Raw genomic sequence first — 23,410 nt, 5'->3', positions numbered from 1 at the left:
ACATGAACCAGGAACCACGGAGCGCTTATCCTGGAAGTCGAGAAATTTTATTAGCGGACTGACAGGTACCGAATTTGGGGTTGCGCGAAAAACGAATTGAAATAATTTATTGTAAACATGAACCAGGAACCACGGAGCGCTTATCCTGGAAGTCGAGAAATTTTATTAGCGGACTGACAGGTACCGAATTTGGGGTTGCGCGAAAAACGAATTGAAATAATTTATTGTAAACATGAACCAGGAACCACGGAGCGCTTATCCTGGAAGTCGAGAAATTTTATTAGCGGACTGACAGGTACCGAATTTGGGGTTGCGCGAAAAACGAATTGAAATAATTTATTGTAAACATGAACCAGGAACCACGGAGCGCTTATCCTGGAAGTCGAGAAATTTTATCAGCGGACTGACAGCTACCGAATTTGGGGTTGCGCGAAAAACGAATTGAAATAATTTATTGTAAACATGAACCAGGAACCACGGAGCGCTTATCCTGGAAGTCGAGAAATTTTATTAGCGGACTGACAGGTACCGAATTTGGGGTTGCGCGAAAAACGAATTGAAATAATTTATTGTAAACATGAACCAGGAACCACGGAGCGCTTATCCTGGAAGTCGAGTTTCACCGCGTAGCGGACCCGAAGCGCGGGATCCGGGAGGTTGAGAACCCGGTACTCGAAATACGTAGCGGACCCGAAGCGCGGGATCCGGGAGGTTGAGAACCCGGTACTCGAAGTTTGCGGAGCGCGACTCTCATCCGTCCGCTCTACTGCGCGGTTGTTACCAGACTGAGGAACTCGGCTAGCCGATTTCAGATTGGTGACGTCACTTTCCGAACATCCGAAAATTCAAACTTTGGTTTCGAACTGTAATACTAGGTATGATGATGTATGATGTATGATGTATGATGTATGATGTATGATGTATGATGTACGATGTATGATGTATGATGTATGATGATATGATATGATGTATAATGATTTTAGTGTTCACATTTCATACAAGAAATACACACTTCATCTGTCCTGCCGATTCCAGACTCAAGCGGCCAGGCCCTTCGATGGTCAGCCGTTGACTGAAGATATATCCTTCACTTAACGGGTCAGCTGATAACGCTGCCGTTCTGCGACAGTTGGATGATGAAAAATTTCGCTCGTATCTTTCAAATGTGTGTTAAAATACACTCGAAGTGTTAAGAAGCTTTGTTCTTTCTCTCCCTATCACCTTTTCAGGTCTTTAAATCACTACGCAGCGTTAAATACTGTCTCATATACGAAGCATCCATTTTATCTCGTTCAAAATTAGCGCATCCGTGATGTATTACAGTTACTCTGAATTTTTTTCCATCCGAATACTTTTCGAAAAACAATTTTGCTTCTCTACCCAACGTAGATACTTCACTCTCGACTAGCTAGAACAGCGTTTTGATTATATGCCTACGAAAATTCAAGATCGAGAGAGCAAATGAAAAGTTGTTGGAATAATAATGAATACTAATGTTATGGAATACATCGAGCGCGCGTCGAATAGAATCCCATTTCGAAGTGAATAATTCTTCTCTTTTCATATAATAGCTAATCTAGTAATATAGGTAAATAGGATGGTTGGAGGTGTTCGGAAATGGTAGGACATTTCAAAAGTTAAAGTCGACGATGATCCGGTGCATCAATTTTATCGTTACAGATTTTCTTTCCCCATGAGGCATAGAGTATTCAACAACGATAATGCAGTCCGTAAAATTCATCATTCATCTCTGTCTGGAAAGCTAATTCGCAAGGCGTGGTATTCTAGATATGTCAAAACTAAGCTAGCGGCACGTGTTTGCATTGTTAGAAAAATACCCGTACTCTACATACACTGTTTCTAATCTTTTGCTACATTTGGTTTAATCCCCATGCTTCCACAGTACGAATAGTCGGAAATGTTTTTGATTATCCATAATAAAATAAAAGACGTAACAAAGCTTAAATTTATTGTTGAAGCTTTAATGAATACATCAAACTGCGGTCGAATTCATTTATTATTTGCACATGACCTCTGTACATTTGATAAATTATTCCTAAATACATTGAAACATATGTATTTATAATGAAATATCATGCAATGGGCTGTGTAAACTATAAACTATAATTTCTATCAAATAGCTGCCTTTATGTTAACAGGGCTTTGAGACTCAGTTAAGTTGGTTCTAGATTTTTGCCATCGTATGTAGGACATTGGGTTACAAGAACAAATGCGAATTACGAAGAACTCCGTATTAGGGATATTTTAGTTCAAGTATACCTTTACACAGAAATCCGTATGTGAATATACTAAAACCTCTGTGTTTATTGCAAAAATCTAGTTTTAAATATATGTATATCTAGTTAAAAAATATGTATATGTATACTTATGCATGTGTATATACATATATACACATACATGTACATAAATAATTGCCAAGAAATTAGAAACACTCACAACTTGTCGCAAATAGAGTAAAACGTAAGGTTAATAATATACAAATTACACAAGCGCACCATAAAACGTGGCAAGGGAAATCCTAGTGCAGTGATTGTATAAACTGAAGAAATATACATTTACATATACATGATATAAATTAATAGTCTAGAAAAGAGTATTTAGAGAGCTTATCTAATTCCGATCTTGTCACAATAGATCATTAGCATAATCAATATACGGTTAAAGCTGTATTAGCTACATTCACTATTAGAGATAATATTTTTTATCCATTTTTATAGTTATTTAATTTCTTGTACAACAATTTTTCAAACTTCACCGCAAAATGCCCAACGAGTTCTCGTAGTGCAAATACGAGTCCAATTACCTTACGGATGGCATTACATTGATTTTTGCATTCTCGCGTCGAGTTATAAATACAGAGAAATCTCAATGAGAGCCCATTTCTATAAGATTTATTGTAGTGCTATATTCGTAGCTGTACCTGTTATTCTATATTATATACTGTCCTAAATTTTAAACACACAGCACAACAATGGCTGAAAGCACAATGGCAAGAAGAGAGGAGCAATTCGCATCCTAATAAATCTGTTCTTCTTTATACGTAGCACAGCGATGTCACGTCGGAGGATATGTACTAGTGGATCACTAGGTGGGGCACAGAACTGAAACATAATTATGTTGAAAATCTTCAACATCTCTTACAGAAAGTAGGTACGTTGCCAGACCTTATATACCAACAATGAATATTCATAGATGGTATATTCATAAATACTTACAAAAGTGAATTGAAATAATTTATTGTAAACATGACAAATTTGAAAACTTGTAGACGAAATATAATTACAATTGTCATTAAATATTATCAAACTGTTTTACTCACCGTGCACAAATCCTCGTTCACCTTGTTCTCCTCGTCTTCCTCGTCCTCCGCCTTGTCCATCTCCGACCACCTCCAACAACCACTGATAACCACCTCGGGTTATACCTTAAATAGTAATAAATATTTTCAGTATAAGAACACATCGTAAATATTGTGTAAGGATTAATATAATTAAATAATCGATAGTAGAATAAACTTCACTAGCACATTTATAGCTACTGAATTTGTGCTTGCGCGAAAAATGAATTGAAATATTTTATTGTAAACATGACAAGTTTGAAATATTTTAGATGAAATATAATTACAATTGCCATCAAATATTATAAAAGTGTTTTACTCACCGAGCACAAATCCTCGCCCTCCTCGTCCACCTTGTTTTCCTCATCTTTCTCGTCCTCCTCCTCGTCCACCTCCGACCACCGCCAACCGCCCCCAACAACCACCAATAACCACCAATAACCACCTCAGGTTATACCTTGAATAGTAATAAATATTTTTAGTATACGAACTCAGCAAAAATATTATGTAAGGATTAATAGAATTAATTATCCGATTAATAATGTAATAAGTTTTATTAGCGCATTTATAGCTACTGAATATGTGCTTGCGCGAAAAATGAATTGAAATATTTTATTGTAAACATGACAAGTTTGAAATATTTTAGATGAAATATAATTACAATTGTTATCAAATATTATAAAAATGTTTTACTCACCGAGCACACATCCTCGTCCTCTTCGTCCGCCTTGTTCTCCTCCTCTTTCTCGTCCTCCTCCTCGTCCACCTCCAACCACCTCCAACCACCTCCAACCACCGCCAACCACCCCCAACAACCACCAACACCCACTTCGGGTTATACCTCGAATACTAAGAAACATTTGCAGTATCAGAACACATCAAAAATATTGTGTAAGGATTATTATGATTTCTGTATTGACACATTTTAACAAGAAGATTATGAGAAAATGATAAAAAATTGTAGAAATTTTATTAGCGCAATGACAGCAACTGAATTTGAGCTTACGCAAAAAATGAATTGAAATAATTCATCGTAAACATGAAACAGGAACCCCGGAGCGCTTGTCCTGGAACTCGAGTTGCACCAAGAAGCGGACCCGGACCGCAGAATCCAGGAGGTAGAGAACCCGGTACTCGAAATCTGCGGAGCGCGATTCTCATCCGTCCGCTCTACTGCGCGGTTGTTTCCAGACTGAGGAATTTTGGCGGTCGACGATTGCTATAGATCGATGACGTCGAGGGAAAAAAAAATTTGGGTGACGTCATTTTCTGAACATCCGAGCATCCAAACATTGGTTTCGAACTTCAATACTATGTATGACGATGCACGATGTATGACGTATCATGATATCATGTGATGTATAACGATTTTAGTTTTCACATTTCATACAAGAAATACGCACTTAGTCTTTCCTGCCGATTCCAGACTCAAGCGACTTGGCCCTTCGATGGTCAGCCGTTGACTAAAGATATATTCTTCAGTTAACGGGTCAGCTAATAACGCTGCCGTTCTGCGACAGTTGTATGATACAAAATTTTGCTCGTACCTTCCAAATGTGTGTCAAAATACACTGGAAGTTTTAAAAAGCTTCGTTCGTTCTCTTTCTATCACCTTTTTAGGTTAAATCAATTAAAAAAATTACGACACTGCGTTAAATACTGTCTGATATACGGAGAATCCATTTTATCTCGATCAAAATTAGCGCATCCGTGATGTATTAAAGTTACTCTGAATTTTTTTCCATGTGAACCGGTTTCGGAAAACAATTCTGCTCCTGTACACAACGTAGATACTTCACTTGCTACCACCTAAAACAGTGTTTCGATTCTATGCATACGAAAATTCAAGATCGAGAGAGCAAATGAAAACTTGTTGGAATAAATATAAATAATAATGTTACGGAATACATCGAGCGCGTGTCGAATAGAATCCCATTTCGACATGAATAATTCTCCTATTTTCATATTATAACCGATTATTGTAGATATTCTAGTTTGTCTCCTGGAAAATTATAAAATTTATAGTATGCATTACGTATCAATCGGAAATCAATCATATGTATTAATATTGTACGTGGACCGCATGTACTTTTTGGTCACTGCATCATTATCATATCTGATCTATTATTATTTTTGATTTATGTATACATTCATCTTTCGGTTACATATACTTCAATCAATTCACTGTTCTCCTACAAATTTTCGAATAAATTTATCCTCATCAGTAATTTCTTGCATCGCCGACAAGTCGGTAATTACACACATGCTAAGTACTGGCTTGGGCTTACCATTGCGACGTCTGTGTTACTCGGAAGGTGAATGCAGCCAGCATCATGTCGAAATCGTTAACTCTCCGATGTTCTGCAATGAGTTATCAACTCTACCGTTCGAACATCTCAGGGAGCGCAAGCGCACGACGATTTTCGGTTGTCACACCAAAGCCCATTAAGGCAACTGTCTTTATATTCTTCAGCCAACGTAGGAGGTGTTTGGAGGTGGTTAGCGATGATCGGAGGAGGCCCAGAAGGTTGCGGATGACGAGGATCGGGGGAGGGAGCAAAGGAGGTGGAGGGAGACAAGGTAGACAAGGAGGACAAAGGTGGTCGGTGGTGGTTAGAGGTGGTTGGAGGTGTTCGGGAATGGTAGGAGGCGGTAGGGAGTGGTAGAAGGTAGACGGTGATGGTCGGAGGTGGTAGTGGGAGGTAGGAGGTGTTCGGAAATTGTATGAGGTGGTCCGAGCTGGTAGGAGGTTGCAGGAGGTGGTTGGCGGCGGTAGGAGATGGCAGGTGGCGGCAGGGGGTGGTAGGAGTCGGACGGAGATGGTATGAGGTGTTTGGAGGTGGTAGGAGGTGATAGGAGGTGTTTGGTGGTGATTAGCGGTGTTCGGAGGTGGTCGAGGACGACGACGAAGAGTAGGGGGTGGCGGCGGAGAAGGCGGCGTGGGCCGAGGTGGTCGAGGAGGACAAAGGTGGTTGGAAGTGGTTGATGGTGGTTGGAGTGGCTCGGAGGTAGTTGGGGTGGTTGGTGGTGGACGCGGCTTTTTCTCACGGGGATGATCGAGCTGATTGACATTTCCAAGTCACAGTTGACAAGTAGTCTTACGTACTCACTTTGTACCAACTCAATCTCAAGCTTTCGTACCGACACTACTTTGGCTGCTACTAATATTAGTGCGAGTTCGTTCGGTAGAGTCGTTAGAGCAGAATCCTCCTACGCTCCCAGGCCCACCTGTGCCCACTTGCCCGCCGAAAACTGGTCACAAAAATTTATCCAGGGGTATCAGTCTTTATGTTCTTCGGTCAACGGTTCAAGTCATTGTACGATTTTCTTCAAATTGTTGATACGCTATTAATTACGCACCTTTAAATAAATACCTATACGGAATAAGGTCGTTTCGACAGCTGTTTTTCTTGTACTTCGATTAGCGCGATCCGAATTTCAGAGTTATATCCATCGCAAATAGCCCCCTGATTTTGTTATAAATAGTTCAATTGTTTATAACTGTTAATGTCGAAAAAACTTGCAAAAGAAACATTTATTATCCTGAGATTTTTGATAAAAATTATTTGATACACTTGGTTCTAACCTTCAATATAATTACCAATATGAATGATTATAAAACATTCAATGGCAGTGTGATAGACAATGTGAAGAACTAAAAGGACGTAGAGATATAATTCGCTTTCTCAAATATTTTGGTAACTCTCGCGAGTAAAGGAAAAAAAACGCTTCAAACGTATCAAACTCTTTTATGGAAAATGCCAAGTGGAATATTTTTTGTCTCAACCTTTTTTTGTAGCACTTGTATGTTACGTGCTACAGTGACATAAGCGATATAATTTTTTGCAAGAAAAATCGGGCTATTTCAGGAACAAATATGTTCTTGATATGTGTTTCCCATGTCAAAAACATCCCAAAGAAACCCAAAATGATCGATTGAACCTTATTCTATATACTCAAGTATATTTAATATATGGAAAAAGTTTTATCTTTATTTTCAGATATGGGGGCGCTGGTCCTCCGACCAGCCTCGGGTTTGATAAACCGTAGCTACGTCGCTGCTGACAATCGTTGCGGTTGGACGTAATGTATAACGCGAAAAATTACTTTCTCAGGTAGCCCTGAGATTGAGGCTCGCTTCCCTGCAGGTTCCTCGTAGTTTTAAGTCCAGGACTTTCTAAGATGATTGCCCTAACGAAGTATTCGCTACAATTGATTCTCGATACCAGCATTAAATATCCCACGCATTATTGTGTTGATCCGATGGAAAATCTTTTCAAAATTAGAAGCAAAGCTTTTATCTTGACATTCCCAAAATGCGGACGCAAACGTTTGGTTATTTGGCAAAAGATCAGTACAGAGTCTCTTTACTTTCTTATAATACGAATGCCGGTGGTTCGTCGGTTGAAAAGCTTGACGCAGTTTGTAAAAATTATATTCCGTCTCATCCGTCATTGAATCAAAAGAAGCAGATATTACTTTTCTTTCACTTATTCGCTAGAGGATTGTTATGTATTTTTCCTTTTCATACACAGGATTTCGAATTAAAATGGTCGGAGATTAAATTTCCGCTCATGGTTAAAGCCGAAGACCGCTAATCGTAACGATATTTTGTTACGAAAGTCGGAAAGTAATTATCCAGACTATAAAATTCTTCCGGCACAGACGGCAGAAAATTTTACCACGTTATTTCGTCCTCCAGGTGAAGTTTGTACGATTGTCGGTAACGTTTAACGATCAATCTCAATTTATCCCATTCCTCATCCAGCTGTTATGCACAATTCGCTGGCCCGTTAACCATTCATTTTCTGAGCAGCATCTTAAGAATCTTTCACCAACTTTGGGTACGCCCAAGTAGTTTATCTTCGGTTGCGAGTGCACCTTTACGCGTAGTTATATGATTGCTGTTCACTTTCGGGCACGCACCCACGCTTTTTATACATATCTATACAGCTTTGAAAACATTCTTCAGACCGAGTGAAATTTCCGAGTCACGGTTTTGGTTCAAGACAAAATTACGTTCCAGCCTGGTCTTTGAATTCCACTTCCGTCATTCGGGACGAAAATTCTACTGTTAAGGGAGCATTCCATGGGAATTTACTACCGTTACAAATTCCCCGAGATTAAACCTGGTTTTTCCTTTCCTCGTTCCTCGGCGAGGATCAAGACTTTTATTGTCAGCAAATCGTCGTTTGTTTCAATTACCATGTTATAAAATATGGAGCAAAGATTACCAGCGCATTTCTCCCTTCAGTTGAGCTCGGATCGCTATGTGAACTTCGTGTCTCCAAGTCAACAGGCTCGATATAGTATATTGTACCAGATACAATGAAATACCTGGGAATAACAAGCCCGCTGTTCGTGATGTATAACTATTCGTTTTCGTAATATCAATTTACAGCCAAATCATTCCTCATCAATTATCGATCCATCGACATCTTTTGTAGAGACAAAAACGCACTTCAGCCACGACCGAATCATTCTGTGTAAACCAGTCAACGCCAGAATTAATTGGCTTTTCTAAACGGTTTACGTCTCGACGCAGTTGTCTTGATGAGACAGCGGTTATCTTAGCATTGATATATCTTTGGGACCCTGAAACTGCTACCAATATAGACGAAGCCAATCAATATCGTAGCGTTTGAATCACAGGCGATTATGGGGGTGGATCGGAGTTGGGATCAAACTAATGATGTAGCGGTGAAAAATATCTCCGCAAAGGACCGTTCACATAAAAGTAATAGAAACACACACCAGTAAGATTTCATCTATACTGTCCTTTGTTTTACTTTGGGATTTACAAAGTTTTCCATACGATCGATAAACCAAGAAATGATTATGTATATTTGGAATAGATACGTACCGACTATAAGACGTGTTACTCCAGGTGTATTGAATTCCGCTGGATCCATTCTCATGCATACATGCATAGCGTGATTATTATTATTAATAGTTGTACTTGTACGTTCTCTCGTGGTTTGAGTTAATCCTCGAACAGCAGGAGCCTTGATTATGTACTTGATAGCTGAACAGACATTTCCATGGCAATCCAGGTCCTCCCCAGCATTATTCCAGCACATGGTTATAAACGCTGAGCTGCTCCAAACAATAGGTCGGAACATCTCGAGGAATGATATGGACGAGGGAATACAATTCATAACTGGTAATTGTTGTAACTATTGAGATCGATAGCGAATATTTATTTTAGAGTATTCGGTACAGAACGCTACAGATTTGAGTAGGATTATATACTATATATTTTTGTGTATAATATATGTTATATTTATTTATAGAATATTTATTTTTGTATATCCGGTACAGAACACTACGGATTATAGTAGGATTATAGACTTGAGAGAAAAATTCGTTAGGATGTTTTACGGGGAAAAAAATAAACACTGTAGGTATTTGAAATATGATTGCATTGATCATTCTGCGATGAAATAACATTCGCTCAGATATATTTCTTAATGCGTAATACGCGTATCTTCTGAAGCAAAAGTAAATGTTCATAGATTAGGTTTAAAAAAACTTAAATACACACCATCTTCAATATTAAGAAATTTTTTTGCGAATGAATATTCTTGAACATAAATTAAAATATCAGCTAAAGCAGCAATTGCTACCTTGCTCGTTTTACATACATTCTACAATATATTGCATTAGCGTTAGCGAAGAATTGCTCTGTGGCCCGCGAAAGATTTTTTCGCACATCTTAATTCAAAGAAGCAGAAGATATTAGTACGGAAATTCCACATTTAAATTAGAAAAAAAAACATGCGCTAGACTCTGTAACTCATTTCGTTCAATGTTCTTCACTGCTATGTTTGTACTACATACATTCATTCGAAACGTACTGATAATATTCTCGTGTGTGGTACCTGCGCAGGTGTTAGTATTAGAAGCTTTTGTTCTTATATATAGCCGATTCCGTGTGAATCACTCGTTGTATTTGTACATGCAGCAGATTATTAATTCGATGATAGATGAAAGTAGTAGTTTACCTTTTTGAGCGGTAAATATATATCTGGCTTCATGTATACTTGACTAGCGGTTGAGGGTTGTTCGGCTCTGATGTTTCGTTGCTGAATAAACAAAGGAACCTGTTTAGATTTGATTTTCCTATACACTCGTAGTTTTTCATGAAGACTACATGCGTTGGTTGTACAGCTTTTTTAGAGTCTTACTATTGAATTCTCATCAAAAATTTTGAGCAATAAAATGTATGTTAAGATAAAAACCGGTTTACAGTTACGTGATACCATCTCTAGACAGGAGGTTTTTGCCGTGTGAACGTAATTCGGTAGTTCTTAAGCCGTAATTCACAGGCATACAGAGCTGGCACAACAGTTACCCTAACTATTTTGGAAATGTTCGTGCAAGACATCAACTAGACCCAAGGGTTACTTCCAAAAAAAGAACAAGCATCCGTTGCCGTCACTTGGGGGATAGTTTTCGGAATGGAAATTATGGGCAGTTGCAAGAAAAGCGTTAATTCGAATGTTCAAAAGGTGTAATTTTTAGGGTTCCTTAGTGATGAGGATCAGTTTACTCGCATAAGCTTTAACCCTTGGTATGTTTTGCAGAATTTACCCGTAAGGAAGAATCACTTTAAAAAATAAATTTTTTCTCAAAAAATTATACGAGGAACACTTTTACAGCTTGAATACGTAAAAAGCCGTGGCTGTTATGTCTCGTAGGTACCCTGATACCAAAGTGGAGCAGCAGCTGTTAGGATATATAAATTCAAGCTGTCATTACTTTTGACGCAATGAGATTTCAGACCGTTTTAACGGTAAGGGAATTAGTGTGCGAGTAAAACTGATACAAGCACTCACGTAGAACGTCCTGCAATCTTTGTAAGCGTTCCGGCATTGCAGCGGTGACTTAATTGTCGGAACTGCAGAATTATTGCACGTCTAAAAACCGTAAGCAAATGATATTGCTTTTGGTGGCTTTTAGATTATAAACATGCGGGTGAAAATCAGCGTAAGTAGAATAGCAAGAGTAGACGCATTAATGTAGCATTCATTTTTGTCTCTGTAATACAAATTTAATTACGCCGGTTCCATGGCCGGAAATCGGGCCGAATCGTGTTTCAAATGGGAATCGAATCATTCGACTTTCCGCTTTGCACCAGATGAATCAAGGGATGAAGTGGATATTCGATTCTTTAACCCCGCTGGCGGGGATTCCTTTACCATGCTTCAAGCTGCTCCGGGACATTGAGGATGCGGGTTTGAATCATCGGGGCTTTTCCGTTGTAGTCTTCTTCAAACCTGGAACAAAAGCTGTGTGGGCAAATTCTCGAGCTGAGGTCGTGGATAAATTTTCAACTATGCAATCAATAGATTGAACTTCCGGATCTTATTGAGATACGAGAAACGAAGACGAAGAAAATCGTAAATCAATGTCGTCATAGCCGTAATAACATTTTCTTACCACCCTGCATTTACACCGACTATCTAGGTAAGTGGAAAACTTTATTTCTATTTAATATAATTTGGAATACATAGGAATTGCATTTCCATCGACAGTCTCTTTGATGTACAGCCTCAGACTCTAGATACCTACAACACAAACGCGAACGACTAGGCGAACCGGAAGACGTCGCGACTAGAGATGGAAGCTTTTGTCTAACTACTTACGGAGTGCTGGCTAATTGAATATCCGCTCATCCCAACAGCCTAGATTCCTCATACCGGGTGAGCAGATACAGTTGACGAAGAACTGCAGTCGTTGTTGATGGCCCGATTCATCCAATCGATGCTTACAGACTCCTGAAATGTTTATCATATTAAACAAGTCTTTCAAATTGATAGAATATCAATTTAGACTAACAATCCACGATTGTAATTAGGTGATTCATGAATTAGTCGTAAGTATTCAGTTGCTAATACGTATGAATATAATATGAACTAGCCAGTGACAAATAGTGTATTTCATTGACTGGGTGAATTTTGGAACAAGGTTATAGGGTTTCAGTCCTTTGTAGTTAGGTATGAATCGAGACGGCGGAGTTTATCGATTGCTATTAAGCAGGAAGAATGATTGACCCACTTCAAGTTACGGACGAAAACTAACATGTTCGATACAAGTTGGTGTATATACGGCACGGCATATTATAGTACCTTCGCAAACAGCGGGCAAACATACGGACCCTCCAATTCAGCAACCCGTACCGACCCTGCAAAGCGTATATTCTCTCAGCTCTTTAAGAAGCAAGTCACGTAAAGTGCAAATAAATGTGGCCAGCACGTTTTGATGTGTGTTACATCGAGAGGCGTGTGCATCTTAAAGGGGGATAGGTACGAAATGTGTGAAGGTAATTTTTTTGAATTCGGAAGTTTCTTTCTAGTCGCTTATTATCGAAACCTACGCAACGCGAAACCTTGTAGATCTGCAAGATAATTAAATGTAGAATCTAAATAGATATAACTTGTATTCAACTAGGAGAAGTGGGTAACGTTTAAAGTTTCCCGACTCTCAGCTTTTTTTCAGTTATCGCAGAATCTCGAGAATTCAATCTATGAACTCGTATCCTTGACGAGGAAAGCCGATAGAACGAATAAACGGGAATAAAGTTGGTTTTACGAAACAAGCGAAACGTTGTAGTTTGCATGTGTTTTCTGATTCCGAATTCATCCCGCTGTTTACTACGTTTCGCATCCAACTCTGTCATGGACTCAATTCTTGTACAACGGACTTTTAACTGCAGAGATATATTCGTTTGATCGCGTAACACGAAGAGTAGAAAATTTCAGGAAAATACGATGTGTACCGGTGATGACAGTTCCGACAGTAATAAATTTATTATAACTGACAGGATTTACTGTTATAGCTACAACGTAAAATCATAGTCGATTTGTGATAACAAAGTAACACTCAAAGTACAGATAAGTCTTTCGAGGGTTTATTTCGCGAGCGCAAACGACATCGAGGTAAAAAGTCTGGTGTTTGAGATTCGGTAAATATTATTATTAGGATAACGTCAGAGGAAATCAGATCAGGGTATCGGATCTGAGACGCATGCAGTAGTCTGTGAATTTCTATCGCGATGCTGGACAGCCGTCCCACACACGGTGTTTCAAGTGCTAAATTTGAATTTGCATATTTTGCGGTAGACATGTAACGCCGGGAATTTTGAAGGCAGCGTAAAGAGGTGATTCACGCAACATGCTAATCTATTCTGAAGGTTCTTTGTCGCCTATAACAATGTTAGGATGCGACCTCCTCAAACGACTTTCCTTCCTCCGTCAGGGTAATCCAGTTCACTTGCGAGTTTATACTTCCACAGACCAATGCGATGAGAAGAGTATACGTTAAAGGGATGCAGGAAATAATTGCAAAAGGTGACGCCTTCGAGTACTTTATCGTTATTTCCAACTTGGAACAAATAAAAAAAAGCGAGTGTTGGACCTTGAAAACGTGTCTATGGTACCGTGACGTAACCATGGCATCTGGCTGAATTCACGAGTGCCAATTTGTTCGTTGGCTAAAACTTCAGCTGCGAAGAGATGATGATAATTGAAAATGTGGTGACGCTGGTCTCTCAAATTACACTTTGAGGTATGGAATATAGTGCCCAGCTGAAAGAGCCTGTCGTGCAGAAAAAAAAGTCGCCAATTGGTGCTTCGTTATACAGAGTAGCTAATTATGAAACAAAAGCTCGAGGTCATGTTAGAGCTTGTGTAGCCGTGGGACTTTCGAGAAGTTTGTAATTACGAGCGAGGAATTCCACCGGGTACCATTGAATCGTTAGCGTGTTTGTAGGCAGCTGTACCGTCTTCCTGGACATCTGAGATGAAATTGTATCAGATACAAACCATCGTTATCAACTAATTGAAACGCGAATTCAAGATCTGCTTCGGAAATTGAAATTCTTTTACGTAAACCGTTTCATTATTTTCCATTCATATCTGCGAACATCACATACATATAGTACGTAGCTTCGACGTGAATAGTGTCCACTGTATTGCACGGTTTACTACCTAGGCAACCGAATCGATTTCTGTCCGATAATAATCCTACGTCAATATTTCCTGTGGCACGGTACTATTAGGTAATTTGTATGACGTAAAAATATAATCGCCTTCATTGTCGCAGAGTTGAATATGTCGATATGGAAAGTATCGCACATTTCTACGATGTACGATCAGATGGGAACAAGTTAGTCAACTACAGGAAATTGGCCGTTGTAAAGATTTTCAGCTGAAGTCCTGCGCGTGGAAACTTGAACCCTTTGTGCATCGTCTCAATCTAACCACGCGGGCGAAGAATACGGGGTATAACGTGAGACATGAGAAAGTCGGACTGATCAGACTTCATTCGTTTTTAATACGTTGGACAATCGTCGAGGTTTGCGTATCTACCTAACTTTACAAGCTCTGAATGCAGCGCAGGACCTCTTCAAATTTTGTCGGACGAAGGCAAGCTTAATTTTTAAAAAGCATTCTATCCGAGACTCGGAAACGCGAGCTTAGTTTGTCGCTGTTATTATTCAGCTACTTTGTACACTGTACAACAGTAAATTCTTCATGCGGCAAATATTGGAGAACTAACCGGTAGTAAAACGTTTTATGGTCCCACAGCCGTACGGTACCGTCTGCTTTTGATGCGACACACTTTGTATCGACAGTTATTCTTGCACGTAATACGATTCCGGTATCTGAAAACGAGCGAATCTCTACAACGAGTCGTAATGTTATATCCAATAATTAACACCGCGCGTTATTGGCACCGGTATTTTTATCGCGGTGACAGCTAGTCGCATTTGGTGTGTTATGACAGCGAGAGTGCAAGGGTGGTTTTGGACTTCCACCTGGCTCTGGTTCCACCTCCTCCTCTGACACTTCGGTCGGATATGATTCTGACCCAATTAAAGTTCTACCAGTCGGCGATGTGTTACCGCCTACTCTGATCAAATCGGATAGCGAAACAGGGATTCGGGAATACCGACAAGTCCACTTCCAATGCAGCCGCAGTTCATCGTGCCCTCACTGCACCCCGCGAAGAAGGCTCCGGCAAATCGCGAAACGTACCCTGTCCCACCTTTGCCCCAACTGCTGCACTATTCACATCCAGAGTCAGGCACTTCGGTACCTGCCGTGGCTGCATGTCAGAGGCTGGCATAACACAGTGCAACACGGCACGCGACGCTCCCTGCGGTCCTTGGGTGAATAACCCGAAGCTCCGCACACAGGTGCAGCAGACTAGTACAGAACAAACGAGCACTTTGCTGGATTGCAGGAATGGATGGAATAAGTTTCGAGCTGTTCGTGGGATGGTGGAGTCAGCTCGGAATGATTCGCCTTGATTGAAGGTAGCCAAGTCACGATGATGACGGGTACCGTCAAGTATTTTCCGCATTAAACGTGGTATCCATGTTATACTAGTCTCTCATACCAGGAATCGTTTTTTACGTAACTTATCCACGCTCGTCTCCGAAATTGGTAGGTTGTTAAACGTTCTGGTATGGCACACGCGATTGCACCGGAGTTTCCTCCGCCCGTCTCACAAGCAGCAATCATCCAGTTCAAGTGCCAGTAAATTACATCACGAAAATTTGGTGAGAATGCTCGACGGAGAGGAACAGAAATAAAAGCGGATGGATATGAAATGTTGCCGATAATTTATAATATGCAGACTTTCGATCGATGTCACATCGAAAATGTTCTAATCTTTTCGACTTGTTCGTTTCATTCTGCAGCCTATTACACTTACTCCAGCGATCTTTCATCCAGAATTTACGATCAGTTGGCTTCGACTACGACGGAGAATAATTACATCCAAACGATTATTTTGACACCGTAAAATTCTTACTCCCGTTGGTTTTGCTTTCTCTGTTGTCCTGGATAAGCCATTCCTTAACCGCGGTATTTTTTGTTTGTCTCTGAAAGATCTCGTGCTTTCGGGAAAATTGTGTAAGTGGCAGAGATGAAGAATGGGTTGCGTAAGAAGAAGGTCAGCGATATACTACACTTTTACGTGATTATTCGCTAATTGAATTATTAGGTACTGGTTACACAAGGTTTCAGACCCCAAGGAGAAATAATATTCCTTAGCGAACACTTCATTCCACCAACTAGTTGGTATTTTAAGATTTATAATACATGTGTAGTAAGGAAATATCGCACAACTCGTATACTTTCGCATTCATTTTGCCGGACCTATAAATGTAGCAATAAATCTACGGGGGTTTTGATTTCCCAAGATGCACTTTTTTAAAAATCTTCAGAATTTCCGTTCATTCGAAATACTTTTAGCTCCCATAAATCAGAGTAGCAAATAGGCGTCGTAATGTGCAGGCCTGCGAATTTATTTCAAATAAGTCGTAAAACTGGCGATAAAATCGCGAAATTCTTTAAACTCTTCTCTTCCAATTCTGTTGGTCGGTATTTTTCTGGTTCGTTTTTTTTCCTCCGCATGTAAACCGAAGACAATTATTTTCAGGCGTTATCTTTCGTCAAGCATTACATATATTGCGTGAAATTTTCATCCTCTCAACGGCACTTTCGCTATTTCATTTCTTTTAATTATCATTTTCCAGCTGCACGATTCACGATCAAATCTGAGATGGCAACTTCTTAAAAATAGCTCTCCAATGAAAGGCCGAAACGTATTGGTTAAAAAGTTATTTAAATTCAGATAAATTTTCTCAACTGAATCGTAAAAGAGTTGTAACTAACCTCGGGGGAGTTCAAGCTGCATATAGGCTTGTGCTTTACATGTGAATATTCGGTGATGAAAGCAGGGAATAGCGTGGGTACCGTTTTGAGACCGAATAGGCAGTATAAGAGTGGCATTTATATTTATGACCAACCGTAGTTTGATACATACGAATGATTTGCCAAAAGAATGAGGTAAAAACGGTCCGAACAGCGTTTCAAATATTGCCAAGGAATATCCGCAAGCATTAATGAAATAACTGAGCAAAGTTTCGTTCCAATTATATTTACATCATTGAAAAAACCACGTGGCTACATCCCCGTTCAATTTGGCCTCCATCCAAACCGAAACGATCACTTTCAATAAACTTCATATTTAATAGCAACATAAAAACGTGCAGCCTTCAACTTTTTATCCGATACTATAATTATTCACTTCCATAAACGCGAGTGAGGTAGGTTTGAAGAGATCGTTGCATCCTTTCTTCCATACGGTGAAAAATTCAGTCGATTTATATGAAAACTTTTGTGGAAATTACAGAAATTTTGCAAAATTTCCCTTCGATCCAGACCTGCTGGTGCATCGTACGTTTTTTATGCAAGATTGAAATGGATAAGGTGGCTGTAACGTGAAAGCGGTAGTTATTCCTGGGCCGTTATTTCATCAACAAAACAAACTTCTTCGGGATCAGGGATCAGCGCGCTGGAACCGAAAACCGGTGAGCCGGATATGGTATAAGAATGATTAAGTACATAACGCGAATTAGGAAAGTGAGAGTTTCTTTTATTTGCTTGTTACAGGCACAGACGGTTCCGTTTGGAGTTCTTCGCCAGAACCTCAGAGCCGTGAATCAACATCCAGATGTTTTACGAACTTCCCACTCGACCCGACCCACGCGAATTACACCGAGGGGATGTCGGCTATATAGGATATACCTGCAGCAGAAATGGACTCAGAAAGGCATTCCCGGTAACTATCAAAGCTGGCGGACGACAGCTTCTGGATCGCGGGTACAACGAGTGCTCGGCGACGTCGTCGTTTGCATACGAATGAAAAATTACTGCAGGTATGCATTCCGGCTGAAACGACAAACGGCAATTGAATCCGAAGAATTCTCGCGGCAATGAAGGGCGGGTGTAACGAGAGCTAATTAAATATCGTTCCGACATGGAAAGCATGTAATATCCGTCTCTTTAATCGGGGAGTTTTGTAACGGAACCATCAATTTCCAGATGTCAAAATTCGCTCGTACAAGACAGTGAAAAGTGCCGAGTGCTGCAGAATTGGAACGAGCTCTGCGAATAGCGGGGTAGATTAGATTAGATTAGATTTCATCGCAGCCAGTCATTGGCTGAAAATCGTAATAGCACGGAGACATGGAAACGGCATATTTCGTTAATCACTTTAACCTATTTAGAGCATGTGGATGTATAAATTTTAGAATACTTTTACCTCTGTATCAGGCCAACCACTCAAATCTGAAATCCGTTTCTTGTTCGTGTACCTAGCGGGAATCTTCGGCCGAACATACAATCACACGTGACCCCTGAAAAGCGCCAGCACGATATTCGATCCTCGTGAAAAGGGGTCGGGTCTGATCCAATCAATTGATTAGCGTGAAGTTGAATATTACCGGGGAATGTAAAACTCTCCGCAAACACAAGCATCGTCAGTCCTTTCATAAACGCTTGTGCAAACTCCTGCAACGTGGATATAAATATCGCATCTGCGTAGGTTTGGAAAAGTCTTTACCTCGCTATGATCGAGAAATAGAAACGCTTAAACGTCGCGGTTCCTGACAAAAGAATTTCGTTTCTCGCAAATTCGCGCATCTTGTTCATGCTACATGTACCTACGTTATACCCCGAGTCGGAAGATTCTTGGCAGAGGAAAGATTATCGTCGTAGTTAAAAGCGGCCACGTTCATTCTGCGAAGATGATCCAGCACCTGCTGTTAAATTCGCGTGATTTGATTGAGCGTCGTTAAAAAAAAACACAAAACATCTCTGCCGAATTCAAGAACGGACAATCAGCGAACGTCGGGAAAATCTTAGGGCTGTTTTGCCAAGAGCAGCGGACGCTGGTCAATAAATTCTTTGTCAATCATTATTAGCCCAAGGCACAGTCGGGATGTCCGTGTTCTGCCTTTAGAGGGTGCAGGTCAAGGGTCGAAGGGAGAGTCGGGAAGGAACCCTCAGGTGTAAAATGTGGTGTTATTGATTTCTTGACTGGCAGCTTCACCCCTTTACCACCCTGCGAAGGATCGGCCCAACCTGCAGGTAAATGCTATTCCGACCAAGGTCGGCTGTTACGAAAATGGACAGACGTTGCGAGAAAAACTTACATTTCAACCTGCGGCTGCCGTCTAAAGAGGTCGCGATACTCGTTCCAATTTAAACAAATAAAAACCGTTTGCCACGCCTGGCTGGAAAAATTCGATACACTGCATACGCGTCGATTTGACGAGTTGAAAATCAAGACAAGGATGATAATAGGCAATTTACGAGAATGCATCCACGCGGAAGAACGAGATCTATAAGATTTACACGTACGACGATATGGTATGGAACAGTAGTTATTTGAGTAAAAATTACTTGGAAAATTCGCGAATGTAACTTCAACATGTTAATAAGCAATGCTTACCATAATCCCTGTAATTTCTACCCCAAAAAAGTACTGTTCATATAATCACCGTCACGCATGTAAGTCGAACAGGTTTTTTTTTCCCGTACATCTGTCTTTTATACCGTAGATTCGCGGCGATGTTGAGGAAGGATCGATCGACTAACAAGAGGGAAAAAGTAAGGTCGGCAAAATTAGTTACGTTAAAGTGTATTGTTGGTGGTATTTTGTGCCAGATGTTGCGACGTAGCCACCGAGTATAGCCGGAGAGAATTCAAGTCGTTGATGTTTATCTGGATGAAACGGGACTCGAGCTACTTGAACTGACTGAAATCTATGAGTTGACGAGAAAATTCAATTATCGCGACAGGCAGTTTGAGGGGTGAATTAAACAATTTAGTTGTATATTATTTGATCTCGTCTGGCAATGAGAGGTAATTACAACGAACCGATATCTTGTTTTAAAATAACGATGTCAAACGATCCCGTGATTCCGTATAACATCGTTGTCGATGAAACTTAATAAACTCGCGGTGGTCATTAAACGCTATTTTAAAACCACTCAAATAACAGTGTTCGTTCAATCAAGCGAAGCTCGAGATGCGGATCAAAAGTTGAGCGTTTCAAAGCTCTTTATGTAGGTTTTTGGCTGATTAATATGAAGCCACTTTGCTCTCGTGGGAGCTTTCGATAGTCATCCGATACTTCGTCTTTCTTACCTTCTTTGACTCTTGCGAAAAATAATTTTAGCACGATAGCTGTAAGGTGTTTTCGCATCAAACATAGGTGGTTTTAGTTGCTTTAATCAAATTCGCGACCAAGGACGGTACTTGTCTGATTGAACGACTCTGTGCCGGTTCGTACCGGCGCTTCAATTACGTAATGTCACTCCACTCTAATTAGGCATTAACTGGAGCTTTTGGAAATCAGCAATCTTCAACCTCCCCACGATTCACTCAGTTTACCCGAGTTTAACAGCACGCAAAAGATCGCGAAAAATGCAAAAATTATCGCCGGCTTGTGGAAGACTGGGAAACTGGGGAGTGAGGTTATTCTTATCGGGAGAAAAAAATTTTCGCCAAGACTTGGAGAAACTCGATTAAGTTCTCGATCCCTTTCTCCAAAGGTATCAGATGTTCGGCTGCATGCCTGTACCCTCTTGTACTTTCGCTGATTATTTTCTACACAAATAAAGCCGAGTTCATCGCGCATCAGACCGAGAATCCCTCGCTACACGCTTCGCTTGTTTACCACAAATATAATTTGTTGTACACACAATCCGCAGCGACGCCTTCGGTAACCGTGGTACGTGTATTACTGAATTTTGCTTTGTTCCAACTAAAGTAGAACCGTAGCAACAATGGCTAGAAGAACGGTGGAAACTATTGCAACTCTGCACCAATATTGAGTTAAAAATTCATTGGGTCAGTCAACGCGTTTCACAACTGATTGAAAAACTGCTTTTTCTCATATACAGTGAATTCGGCCTTCCTATGATTTCACTAAATCCATCTCGAAATAATAGATTTTACTGATATATACATATAGCAGTACACGCTTTACCAGAGATTTAAAATATGATACATATCGGGTTGTTACCAAATACACTATATAAAGCTCGTGTCACGATTTTCCACCCCAGTATCGATGAGGAAATATTTTTCACGAACCTTGTGACAAATTTCCGCAACCTTGTACATCTAATTACTTTCAACGACCCTCGATGGTTGCTTTTCAAGCGGTGTGCTGTACGTTGGTGAAGGAAATTTTAATTTCCAATTAGAAAAATAACTGAAAACTGGATCTGTGGGAGAAAATCTCTGGCCTATTGCTAGTTTATACGTGGCACGTTATCACTGTAGAGAAAATTATTAGATATGGAGTTCAGACAACGGAGAAACGTAAGCAGGTACGTAAGAAGAAAGAATGAATTTACTCTAGGCTCGTAAAGGACTCCTGCGTTTTTTCAATCCGTGCATACTTCTACCAAGGCACACGGCGCTTAGAGGCTGTGCAGGCTTCTCTTTAAAATTCAAAAGCTCCGAAATTCCCGCCTCCTCAGTTTCCAACCTCCGTTGCCGTCATCTCCTTAAGAAGGGTCGGCCCGCAGAGGGTCCTTGCGAATCCAAGTGAAGCAAAGGCACGCGATAATTACACCACGCTGTGGTTCCATTGTCACTTGGCACCCTACGGGACCCTGCTAGTGCTAAAAAATTATAGAAACCGTTCGTTCAGTTTCGCCACGACGTACGACGACTCGGTCCATGATCCAGTGGTAAGATTCAGGCGGAATTTGTAAGAGGCACACAAGGGATTCTGGAAATTTTACATGAAATCAGTCAGACGGAAAATGAGACAGGAATTCACACGGCCACCTTTTCATAGTGCCGACTTCGGATCGGTGGTACAAGCATGTTTATTGTCGAAACTTTAGGGGTTGAGAATTTCACGCCTTTTCAGCTACTTGATTAAACCCAACCCGGGTTAAGTGACGAAACAAGAGTGGTGCTTTAGCGCATGAAATAACGGAGACAAACAACTTGGCCTAGGGAACGTGATATAAGATATTACGATAGGGTAAATTGTCTAACAATTTCTAACGGGCTGCTGACCACCAATTCGATCACCTGAGACGAAATATTTGTTTTTTCTAGAATAACAGCACGTTCGCAAATGTTATGCGAAAATAACCAGGGTCTATTTACAGTCGGAAGTTGAACCTCCGCGTGAAATAACGGTGGCTCGTGAAGCTCGAGGCAGGGTTGCTGATTTTCCTACCCTGATATACCGTATTCGGATGAAATTTATTAGCCTTACGGCTTGCCAGGAGTCTGCATTTCAGATGGGATTATTACCGTTTTCAGCAACGTGACTTCAGGTGGTACTATTAAGATCTACTGCATGTTTCACTCGTCTTGATATCTCGGTAGATGAGATTATCCTGAGGTGAAAGCGCTCCGACGTTATTAATGCAAAGCCCCAATTATTTCGAGGAAGAAAATCGATGCTAGGACGAGGTAATATTGTTAATTGGATATACAATCATTAATCGCATAATTTCCTAATCCTGAAACCCGGTGAACGCTAATGAAATTTTGTACAATTTTCAATGAACTTTCCGGAATCTTGGCTGTTACGTTGAAACTTTCATAAACGATTCATTACCGCAGGAAATCATTCCAAGCAAATTCCAAGTAAAAACTGTCGTCGACTTCTAATTATTTGAACAGAATCGTGGCTAATCATTCGCTGTTTAATTTAGGCGCTGACTGCAGGTAAACGTATAAAACCTCGCCGGTTCGATGCCATGGGAAACAAAACGTTATGTACAGGAGTATTCTCTGTATTATTTGCATCTCCATGTACTCGTACAAACGTATTTATCCGAGTGAGAGTCTCCCTTCGTATATAAAATTTATTCTACCGTTGCAGGCGAGGCAAACAGCCGAAGATTTTCCGCCACCGTATAATTCCTCAGCGGATATTCAAAAGCATTTTTATTCTTCCCTTTCATTCAAAACATCTTGTATTCCACTCGTGCTATTTTTTCATTTACTGCACTGATCGGTTTTCTTCAATTCAACAATTCGGCACGGCATGAATGAAACCGCGTTGAATATCGTTCCGAACGGTTCGTCTTCGGCCAAGAGAAAAAAAAAATAAAATATTTCGACACGCATCCATAACTGCGTGATATATCAAAGTTTTGAAAATCTGAAAAGTGACAATGAATGTCGGTCAGCTGTAAGGTCGGAAAATATT

The 23,410-nt window shown here is 40.3% G+C and overlaps 2 long non-coding RNA genes across 5 annotated transcripts in view; both read right to left on the bottom strand.

Annotated features, from left to right (window-relative positions):
• Nucleotides 1-2,376: 2,376 nt before the first annotated feature.
• On the bottom strand, nucleotides 2,377-4,561 carry LOC138191102 (uncharacterized). The gene is made up of 5 exons (XR_011177394.1): nucleotides 4,365-4,561; nucleotides 4,056-4,207; nucleotides 3,682-3,815; nucleotides 3,341-3,445; nucleotides 2,377-3,122 (listed from the first exon to the last, which is right to left on the bottom strand). It is a non-coding gene; the product is annotated as an uncharacterized lncRNA (long non-coding RNA).
• Nucleotides 4,562-10,407: 5,846 nt separating this feature from the next.
• Nucleotides 10,408-23,410, bottom strand: part of LOC124221992 (uncharacterized) — a 167,386-nt gene continuing 154,383 nt past the window's right edge. For 3 of the 4 annotated variants that reach the window (XR_006883910.2, XR_006883909.2, XR_006883911.2), the window contains 2 exons: nucleotides 12,007-12,138; nucleotides 10,414-11,637 (listed from right to left, as the gene is read on the bottom strand). This is a non-coding gene — a long non-coding RNA (uncharacterized lncRNA). Of the gene's footprint in view, nucleotides 11,638-12,006; nucleotides 12,139-23,410 lie in introns of all 4 variants that reach the window. The other variant, XR_011177529.1, reaches the window with a different exon arrangement.

This window comes from Neodiprion pinetum, chromosome 6, assembly GCF_021155775.2.
Source record: "Neodiprion pinetum isolate iyNeoPine1 chromosome 6, iyNeoPine1.2, whole genome shotgun sequence".
In the NCBI taxonomy this organism is placed as follows: Eukaryota; Metazoa; Arthropoda; class Insecta; order Hymenoptera; family Diprionidae; genus Neodiprion; species Neodiprion pinetum.
This window is presented reverse-complemented; position numbering and strand designations above follow the sequence as displayed.